Raw genomic sequence first — 9928 nt, 5'->3', positions numbered from 1 at the left:
TCAGCTGAATATAGCTAATGTTTATTAACCATTTCTGAGACATTATCTCATTTAATTCTCACGACAGTCCTATACATATCCCTATTATGGATAAGGAAAGAGAGGCATAGAGGGGTATGTGTAACATACCCATATATGTCTACAATGCATATTTTGAGCTGTCATCATGGCACCATCATTTTTATTATAATTTAAAAGGCAACAATAGGCTTTGTGAATGTGTTTACCCAATTTTTGGAGGAGTGGGAATATGGTAACAGGAAAGGTTGGTTAAATAATTTTATTTCTTTTAAAAAGCAGTTGTGATTTTTTTTCTTTGAGCATTATTTGTTTGAAGATTCTCAGACTTATGAACACAATACCAGTTTTAAACCAAAAGATAAACAGGAGGGCTCGTTGCTGACTTGGTCATCAAATACTTCAGCACCTACTAGATGTATAGCACTGTGTTAGGAGCTGTGTGGATGCTGAGCTGGAATGTAGGCTCAAGAGGGGAAGAGTGGAGAGGGACCCGCCTGCCTTGTTCATTGCGCTGCAGTAGTCCCCCTTCATCCGTGGTTTCGCTTGCTGCAGTTTCAGTTACCCGCTGTCAGCCATGGTCTGGAAGCAGATGATCCTCCTTCTGATGCATCGCATTGTCAGGTAGTAGTAGCCTAACGCTAGGCCACAATGCGCACGTCAGTCACCTCCCTTCACCTCATCACGTGGGCATCTTATCACTGACTATCACAAGAAGAGGGGTAAGTACAGTACAATAAGATATATATATATATTTTTTTTGTGAGGAGATCGGCCCTGTGCTAACATCTGCCAATCCTCCTCTTTTTTTGCTGAGGAAGACTGGCCCTGGGCTAGCATTCGTGCCCATCTTCCTCCACTTTATATGTGACGCCGCCACAGCATGTCTTGCCAAGCAGTGCGTCGGTGCATGCCCCGGATCCGAACCGGCGAACCCCAGGCCGCCGCAGTGGAGCGCGAGCACTTAACTGTTTGCGCCACCGGGCCAGCCAATACAATAAGATATTTTGAGAGAGTGAGAGACCACATTCACATAACTTTTATTACAGTATGTTGTTATAATTGTTCTATTTTATTATGTTATTGTTGTTAATCTCTTACTGTGCTTAATTTATAAATTAAACTTTAGTATACATAGGAATGTACAGGAAAAAACAGTATATGTAGGATTCAGTACTATCTGTGGTCTCAGGCATCCCCTGGGGGTCTTGGAAGGAGTCCCCTGTGAATAAGGCGTGACTACTGTATTTCCAAGGCCAGGACTGTGCATGGCACACAGTAGGTGCTCAGGAAATATTTGTAGAATGGATGAAAATACAGTCACTGTTTTTACTAGTTAGGATTATTACTAGTTAGGTTCATCAGTGAGTGACAGAAACCCCAAAATAACAATGGCTTAAACTGGATGGAAGTTTCTTACATAAAATAAATCTAGAGAAAAGCAGTCCAGGCTGTTAGGGGAGGTTCATAATATCATCAGAGCACAGTTTATTTGTGTCTTATTGCTCTGTATTCCTTGGCATGTGACTTTTACTTCAGGGTCCCAGCTGACTACTTGAGCTCCAGCCATCACATCAACATTTCCAAGAAAAAGGAGAAAAGAAGAGCATGCTCCTTTCTATTTTTTTTCTTTTGCCGAGGAAGATTCACCCTGAGCTAACATCTGTTGCCAATCTTCCTCTCTTTTTTGCTTGAGGAAGATTTGCCCTGAGCTAACATCTGTGCCAATCTCCCTCTATTTCGTGTGTGGGTTGCCACCACAGCATGGCCACTGACGAGTGGTGTTGGTCCATGCCTGGGAACCAAACCCGGGCCACCAAAGTGGAGTGCGCTGAACTTAACCACTAGGCCACAGGGCCGGCCCATCATGCTCCCTCTTTTCAAAAGCACTTCCTGAGAGTTGCATGTAGTCCTTATACTTCTGTCACATTGGCCAGAGCTTAGTCACGTTGTCAATTCTAGCAGCAAGGAGGCTAGGAAATGTGGACTTTCTTATGGGTGGCTATGTGCCCCAGGTAAAATCAGGAACTCTATTACCCTGGAAAAAGGAAAGAACTGGGGACAACTAGCAGGGTCTCTTGGTAGTGAACTTAAATCTTCTTACGAAGTGAAGTTATACACACATTAAATTTTAAATAACTACATAAAGCTTTTATATTATTGAAACCAAACAAGGTGATCAGATGAAGCACAGAGAGACTAACTGAAAGACGACGGTTAAGAATGGCGTCGTGGGTGAGGGTGGGCCTGGATGCTCGGAGGGTGGTAGGGAGAGGTGGGCACCAGTCCCAGACAGCAGATGTTTTATATTAGGGAGAGGTGGTAAAAATACAAAAAATACATCATGATGGTTATGACTAAAATTCTGTCTACCTTTGATCATCAAGAAAAGGTCATAATAATAGTTTCAACATTAATATATTTTATTTAAAGGGTACTTTTACTTCCTTTAAACAAATCTTTAAAGCCGTGTTTTTGGACTTCCCCCTTCAAGATTCCTGTGGTTCTTCTGTGTTTCATCAGTGGTTCTCCAGGCCTCAGTTTTCTTCATAAGGCTCTTCTGTTCCTTTGTGGGGCACAGAACACTCAAGGAACTCTTGTGGCTGATGAAGATTTCTCCCAGAGTTAGGGAACTGTAGTGCCCTGTTCTGTAACTGCCGTCTCAAATTCCCTACAGAAAAAAAGGAGAAAAAATTCCTCCACATATTTAGAGGCTGAATTTCTTTCTCTTAACTTATTGTTTTAAAAATTATACATATAGTAGACGTTCATCAAAGAATTAGGAAACGGGTGCGCAAAAAGAAAAAAAAACTGTAATTCCACTCTCCAGAGAGGACTACAGTTAATGTTTTGATGTAAGTCTCTACATACTTTTTAATGCCTTTAAAACAATATAGTCACATAAACATTTATTTAAAAAAACACTGCCAGATTAATGTTTTATAGTCTGCATTTTCAATTTAATGATCTACTGTGAACTTTTTTTGTCAATAAATATAATTACAGCCTCATTTCAGATGGCTGCATAATATTTTATTGGGAGGAAGTGGAAGGACTGATTTTTGGTGATATGAAATATGTCTGTCTGCAGTGCTTCCTTTTATCAGGAATTTAGGAGAAGAGCTAACTCACAGGAGCTGAGTGGGAGCAGAAGGCTTGAAAGAAGGTCGTCGGAAAAGGTTAGTTGCACAGTTGCCCGAGGCTGAGAGTCTGAATCTAATACCTGGACAACTGGTTGCTCCCGGTGGGGCTGTCTAGAGAGGTGGCCATCAGCTGGATCGGTATCACTCGTAGCCTGGGGCTCCCCAGGAAGCGGCCTGGAGCCCAGGTGAGGGCCTCTTTGGGGGCAGATGGCTCTGGAAAAGTCGCCTCAGGCCTGCTGGTGTTCTGTAAACAGGCCGCATCTGCCGGGTCCTCACCTTTTCTCTGATGGGTGTTAGAGAATAAGAGCTCTGTCAAACTGGATGTAGTTTTGTGACTTCTCTAGCTGCTGCCTCTTTCCCCAGTTACCTCACCCTCCTTCCCCAGTTGCTTACATTCTGCTACTGATATCTGATGGACATGGAAAGCAATTACTTCATGAGCCAGGTATGCACAGCGCTTAAGTCTTCCCACTCAGGAGCCTTTAGAAATAAAACTCAGATTAAGTAACAGCTAGGGCAAGATAATCGAGTACATTTTTCAATGGTGACATAATGACTTTTCTCAGTTATTTCCTATTGTTGAAAGGGGATCATTATCTCTCTGTGAAACCACGTCTGACATCGAGGCTGAAGTGAATTGCTGGAATACTGGTCCTTACTTCTGAATGGTAAGAGCCTGCCTGCCTCCCTCTACTGGGCTTTGCCCCATCAGGGCACTGAATGGTTGCTGGGCACTTGCAGGCTGCCCTGATGTTGTGCATTAGGGGTACATGTCTTATAATATGAGAGCTACATTTGATATAGATTCTGCTCCACAAGAACAAACTTGTTATTTCTTGAGGATAAATGACCTTAGGGATCATTGGCCTTTAAGTGTGATAAATTTTTATGACATTATGAAAGAAATGGGGGCTGCAGTAAGCCACTTAGTTTTCTGTTTCCATTTTCTGGATAATGGATTAGGTGTAATGTCCCAGCAGATGTGAGTAGCCTACAGAAGGGAGAGCAGAAACAGCAGGATACAAAATATGTGCAGCAAAATCGCCCAAGGAAGTCAAATTAGCTCTCCTCTGATAGGACCAGTTACTGAAATACAAGGTAATGCTCAGGGCAGTGTTAATGATTGACAGGGAATTGAATGAAAATAAAACCTGGTTAAGTTCTTAAAGGACCCTAAAATGGGAATTTGGAAAAGGTAAAGGTAGTCATAATAGCAGGGACTCAGGCTAGGTATCCGACAGTAAGCTGGAGAAGTAAATGAGGATAAAACAGAGGAATTCAGAGGGGATCAATTCAGAGGGGATCAGAATGTGAATCTGAGAAAAATAAGAAAGAAAAGGAAGAAAAAAAAGGAAGAAAGGAAGGGAAATAATTGCAGGTACAACCTTTACATAGTATGGAAATAAAAATATTTTAAAATGCTAAAAAATGGTTTTTCAGCTAGGAGAGCAGGAGTTTGAGTAGGATTCACATATTAAATAGGATCCTACATATTAAGAAGGATCATTTTTACCCTTTTTGAAAAGGGGAAAGTGAAAAGACAGTGAGAAAGATGCCTCATGTTTCCAGGGGACAATCTTTTTGAAGTACGTTTTCTGGAAGCTGTTCCTTCTGTTAACAGTCATGGGGTTAATATAAGTAGCTTTTTAAAGGGGAACTGAGGTCAGAGACTAGAGGAATCTTGTGATTTGGCAGTCCAGGCTATTGGCCACTGGGCTGTGTGCCCACAGGTCCTGGTGTTCAGAGAAACAAAATACCTCGAGAAACATGAGGAAACAGGGCCAGAGAACCGTACAACACTTTGCTGAAGGTAATACTGCTAACTATTGGCATAGGAAATTCCCTCTAATTTAGGTATTGCTAAGGAATTCAGTGACTCTGGGGTAAGTCGTAGATTGATTGGCAGGAGTCAAGTGAAAAGGATGTTTTAGGGCTATACATTTATTTATTTATTTATTTATTTTTATTTTTTTTTTATTGCAGTAACATTGGTTTATAACATTGCAAAAATTTCAGGTGTACATCATTGTACTTCTATTTCTGCATGGACTACATCATGTTCACCACCAAAATACTAATTACAACCCATCACCACACACATGTACCGAATTATCCCTTTCACCCTCTACCCTCCCCCCTTCCCCTCTGGTAACCACCAATCCAATCTCTGTCCCTATGTGTTTGTTTATTGTTGTTATTATCTACTACTTAATGAAGGAAATCATACGGTATTTGACCTTCTCCCTCTGACTTATTTCACTTTGCATTATACCCTCAATGTCCATCCATGTTGTCACAAATGGCTGGATTTCGTCGTTTCTTATGGCTGAGTAGTATTCCATTGTGTATATATACCACAGCTTCTTTATCCATTCGTCCCTTGATGGGCACTTAGGTTGCTTCCAAGTCTTGGCTATTGTGAATAAGGCTGCAATGAACACAGGGGTGCATGTACCTTTGCAAATTGGTGTTTTCAAGTTCTTTGGATAAATACCCAACAGTGGAATAGCTGGATCATATGGTAGTTCTATCGTTGATTTTTTGAGGAATCTCCATACTGTTTTCCATAGTGGCTGCACCAGTTTGCACTCCCACCAGCAGTGTATGAGAGTTCCCTTCTCTCCACATCCTCTCCAACACATGTTGTTTCCTGTCTTGTTGATTATAGCCATTCTGACAGGCGTGAGGTGATATCTCATTGTAGTTTTGATTTGCATTTCCCTGATAGTTAGTGATTTTGAACATCTTTTCATGTGTCTGTTGGCCATCTGTATATCTTCTTTGGAGAAATGTCTGTTCAGGTCTTTTGCCCATTTTTTAATTGGGTTGGTAGTTTTTTTGTTGTTGAGATGCATGAGTTCTTTATATATTTTGGAAATTAAGCCCTTATCAGATGTATGGTTTGCAAATATCTTCTCCCAATTGTTAGGTTGTCTTTTCGTTTTGTTGATGGTTTCCTTTGCTGTGCAGAAGCTTTTTAGTTTGATAGTAGTCCCATTTGTTTATTTTTTCTATTGTTTCTCTTGCCCGGTCAGATGTGGTGTTTGAAAAGATGTTGCTAAGACCGATGTCGAAGAGCGTACTGCCTATGTTTTCTTCTAGAACTTTCACAGTTTCAGGTCTTACATTCAAGTCTTTAATCCATTTGGAGTTAATTTTTGTGTATGGTGTAAGGTAAGGATCTACTTTCATTTTTTTGCATATGGCTATCCAGTTTTCCCAAGACCATTTGTTGAAGAGACTTTCTTTTCCCCATTGTATGTTCTTGGCTCCTTTGTCAAAGATTAGCTGTCCATAGATGTGTGGGTTTATTTCTGGGCTTTCGATTCTATTCCATTGATCTGTGTGTCTGTTTTTGTGCCAGTACCATGCTGTTTTGGTTACTATAGCTTTGTAGTATATTTTGATATCAGGGAGTGTGATACCTCCAGCTTTGTTCTTTTTTCTCAGGATTCCTTTAGCTATTCGGGGTCTTTTGTTGTTCCATATGAATTTTAGGGCTATACATTTAGATGTATTTTATATTTCTCTCAGCCTCTGTTTCCACACCTGTGAGATGATGGCATTGGAATAGACGGCTGTGACCCTAGCAAAGGCTGGGGAGGGGGCTAGGGCTGTGCAGTTGGAAATGTTGAGTTGGGTGTTATTATCTAAGATGCTAATGGATCAGTCATCTGGGTAGAGCTAGCCAGGAGTACCAAATCTGCAAGAGTTATGAAGCTTAAGTGGTGCTGGGTCAAAGATGGAAGAAGGAATATCTAGGATGGCCTCCAGACAGGGTCAAAGAGCCAATGCTTTGGCATTTTGCTGTTAAGGCCTTCTTTCTGCCTTGCTCTGTACCTGAGGCTTGTCAGTCTTAAAGCAGCTATGTTTGGGAGCAGCTGTTAAACAGAAATGTTATATTTGTGATAAACAGTTTGTAGGTATCAGAAAACAGTGGAGCCAACCTAAGCAAAAGAGAGGAACTGATGATTAGGAGATGGGGTGCCTTGGGACCTTGAGAACAGACTAGAAGCAAAGACTGGAAGTCTGTTGGGACTTTCCATCTCTGGTCTTTGTTTCTCTCTGTATCTCTGCTTGGTCAGTTCGGCATAACCTTATTCTAATCAGCACTGTCAGTGCACTACTGTAATACAGTGTTCAGGCCTGGACTCTGCATCCTGAGGGGTGACATTAAGATTGTTCAAAGGAGAGCCATAGGAATGATTAAAGAGCTAAAAGAATTAGGCCTGAGAGGAGATGCTAAAGGACTGGCGGTAATTCATTGAGAAAAAGTCTGCAATTGAGCATAATACAGTCTTAAGTATATGACGGATTATTAGTGCAAGAAGATGGTGACCAACTGTTCTTTGTCTTCACTAAGGATAAACCAAGAGGGGACCCACTTGAATCACAGCAAAAGGGATTCTGACCCGATGAAGGGTAGGAGGTGATGGCAGTGGAGACTGGAGGCATCTCAATGGCTTTCAGGAGAAAGCTGAGACCTCTCCTGTGGCAGCTTTGACAAAGAGGTGATTCTTGTCTCTCTGGAACGATGTTTGCTCAGTCTTCAGGCAGGGTGATGACCTGGAGGAGCATGTCAGCTCTTCTTAATTTGGTGGGCAGATATTTGGCTGGGTCATAGAAGCTCTGATTTTTTTCCCCACGAATCAGTGTCTGAAAGGACTTCTTAGGCTCCTTGGTATTTTCTCAGGCTACAACCATATTGTACCATTAAATAATTTTCTACCTTCTGTCCATTAGTCTCAAGTTTCAGTGTCTGGCTGACAAAGAGCATTTATTTCAGATTTGCAGATTTGGGACGTATTTGTTGCTGGTTAATTTGAAAATGATAAAACAATATGATGTCCAAGCCACTTTTTGCCTTCAAGGAATCCAGTGGCTATTTCACAGATACAAGACTGAAATTTTTGTTTATTTTGTTTTCAATTACATGATTTGATTTTTGAAATGAAAATAATTAATATATACCCTCCGATTGCAAAAGAAAAATAATGAATCTTTCTTCCTCTTAATTGCTTTAAACTCAACATCTACTTTATTCAGTATTGAAAGCTGCTCAGCTGATCGTGTGAGGGTAGAGGGGAGAGTAACATTTTGTGATGAAATCCTCAAAACCAGCTCTAAATGTTGGCTCTCTTATGTGTTCAACGAAAACCTTCGGATGACAGCAAAAAGTCAATTGAAACTTTCATCCAGTATTTATCAGGAAAAATGGCTTTAGCTATCCCCCAGCTAAATGCAGCACGGCAGAACATGAGGCTGGGAGAGCAGGAGTGTGGTTGCGGGTTGTTTAGAGCCCAGAAGGTCGTTAGAATAAAACTCACTCTCATGTTTTGATTCCTCGCCCTAGTGCTTGCACCTCTCAATTACAAGTCCCTCTTCAGGTTGGTGGTGTCTCTGACCAGCTGGAAGTAGTTTTAGTGGTGAACAGGACTCTTTTCTAATAAAATGAAGCTGTCACAAAAAATTAGGCCTCTGAATAAGAATAACTAATGTCTGTATCTGATAATTACACACAAAATTTGTATGCACACGTTTTGACACTAATAAACCATTTTGCTTCCAGATGGATGTCAGTGTAAGTCACCCTATACTGCCTTCTGCATACTACTGATTCCTCACGATTGTAGTCCCTAATGGTAGAAACTTCATATCGGTCTCAAGTTATTATGGCCCCAAATGTTATGTTTAGTATGGTTTTGTTTTATTTCTCTGAATTAGGTTTGGGTGAAACTACAAAGAATTGTGTTCACAGGTGTTCTGGTCTTCCGCAGCACCCATCACTCAGGTGAGAGGTATCTTTGAAGGGAGTGTGCTGTCTGAACCCACCAGCTGCTGAAAGGGCCAGATGACAGTTGACAGGGGAGGCTTACAGGCAGCCTGGGCCTCTACAAAGGGCTTGTGTGGTCCAGGAGTGTGGGGTAGGTGCAGAGGGAACGGAGGGTGGAGAAGTGCCTCTTTGAGTTGGGGCAGGCAGGGAGAGGCCAGAGAAAGAGCCAAGGGCAGGGGAAGCCGGCAGGAGTGGAATTCAGATGTTCTTTTTTGGATGAATGACTAATATGGGTTTTGGAGAGCTGGCTGCTGCTGGAGCTGTGTCCACCCTACAGGCCTTCACCCCAGTTTTCCCTGAAGTCCTTTCAGAAATGTTGGCATGTCATTAGACGGGGAGTTTCATCCTAATTTCAGACTATCCCCCAGCACTAGTTTTGAAACCATTAGGTATCTCCTTTCTTCTTTATGATAACATTCTCTAGCCCAATACCCTGTTGTTTTAGCAGATAACAAACTGAGTGCCAGGCAGCGCTGCAGCCTTGTGGGGGCGAGCCTGCGGGTTATTTCACTCTCTCCCTGTCCCTGTCCCTGTCCATGCTTAGTCCTTGCTTTCAGCGAGGTGGGTCCCAAATCTAAGGGTCAGGGTCCTTTCAAAGCAACGCCTGTCTGGTTTAGAGCAACCCCACCGGGTGAGGAATCTCGATGTGACTCATCCACGTCAGTGAGTGGAGAGCACCCGGATTCCCTCAGACAAAGCTGGCTCACCACAACACAGTTCAGATGGTGTATGTTTCCCCAGTGGGTTCAAAGTCGAACTCTCTAAGATGATTAGTCTACTTTGTAGAGATTTTTTACGACAAATAAAAGTGCACATTTTTTCTGTGTGTTTCTTTTAACAGGGAAAATGGGGCAGCTGCCATGCAGCCATTGAAGTGGTAGCACCTTTCCTCAGACTCACCTGGTGAGGGTAGACAGTGCCCAGGTCCCACCGT

The 9928-nt window shown here is 42.0% G+C and overlaps 1 long non-coding RNA gene across 1 annotated transcript; it reads right to left on the bottom strand.

Moving 5' to 3' along the window:
• Positions 1–2419: 2419 nt before the first annotated feature.
• On the bottom strand, positions 2420–3485 carry LOC147913941 (uncharacterized). Its single transcript, XR_015556027.1, has 2 exons — positions 3242–3485; positions 2420–2689 (listed from the first exon to the last, which is right to left on the bottom strand). It is a non-coding gene; the product is annotated as an uncharacterized LOC147913941 (long non-coding RNA).
• Positions 3486–9928: the final 6443 nt, after the last annotated feature.

The sequence above is a fragment of the Ceratotherium simum genome, chromosome 24 (genome assembly GCF_057802395.1).
Source record: "Ceratotherium simum simum isolate JZ-2026a chromosome 24, ASM5780239v1, whole genome shotgun sequence".
NCBI lineage: Eukaryota > Metazoa > Chordata > Mammalia > Perissodactyla > Rhinocerotidae > Ceratotherium > Ceratotherium simum.
Note: the sequence above shows the minus strand (reverse complement) of the source record. Positions and strands in the feature narration are given on the sequence as shown.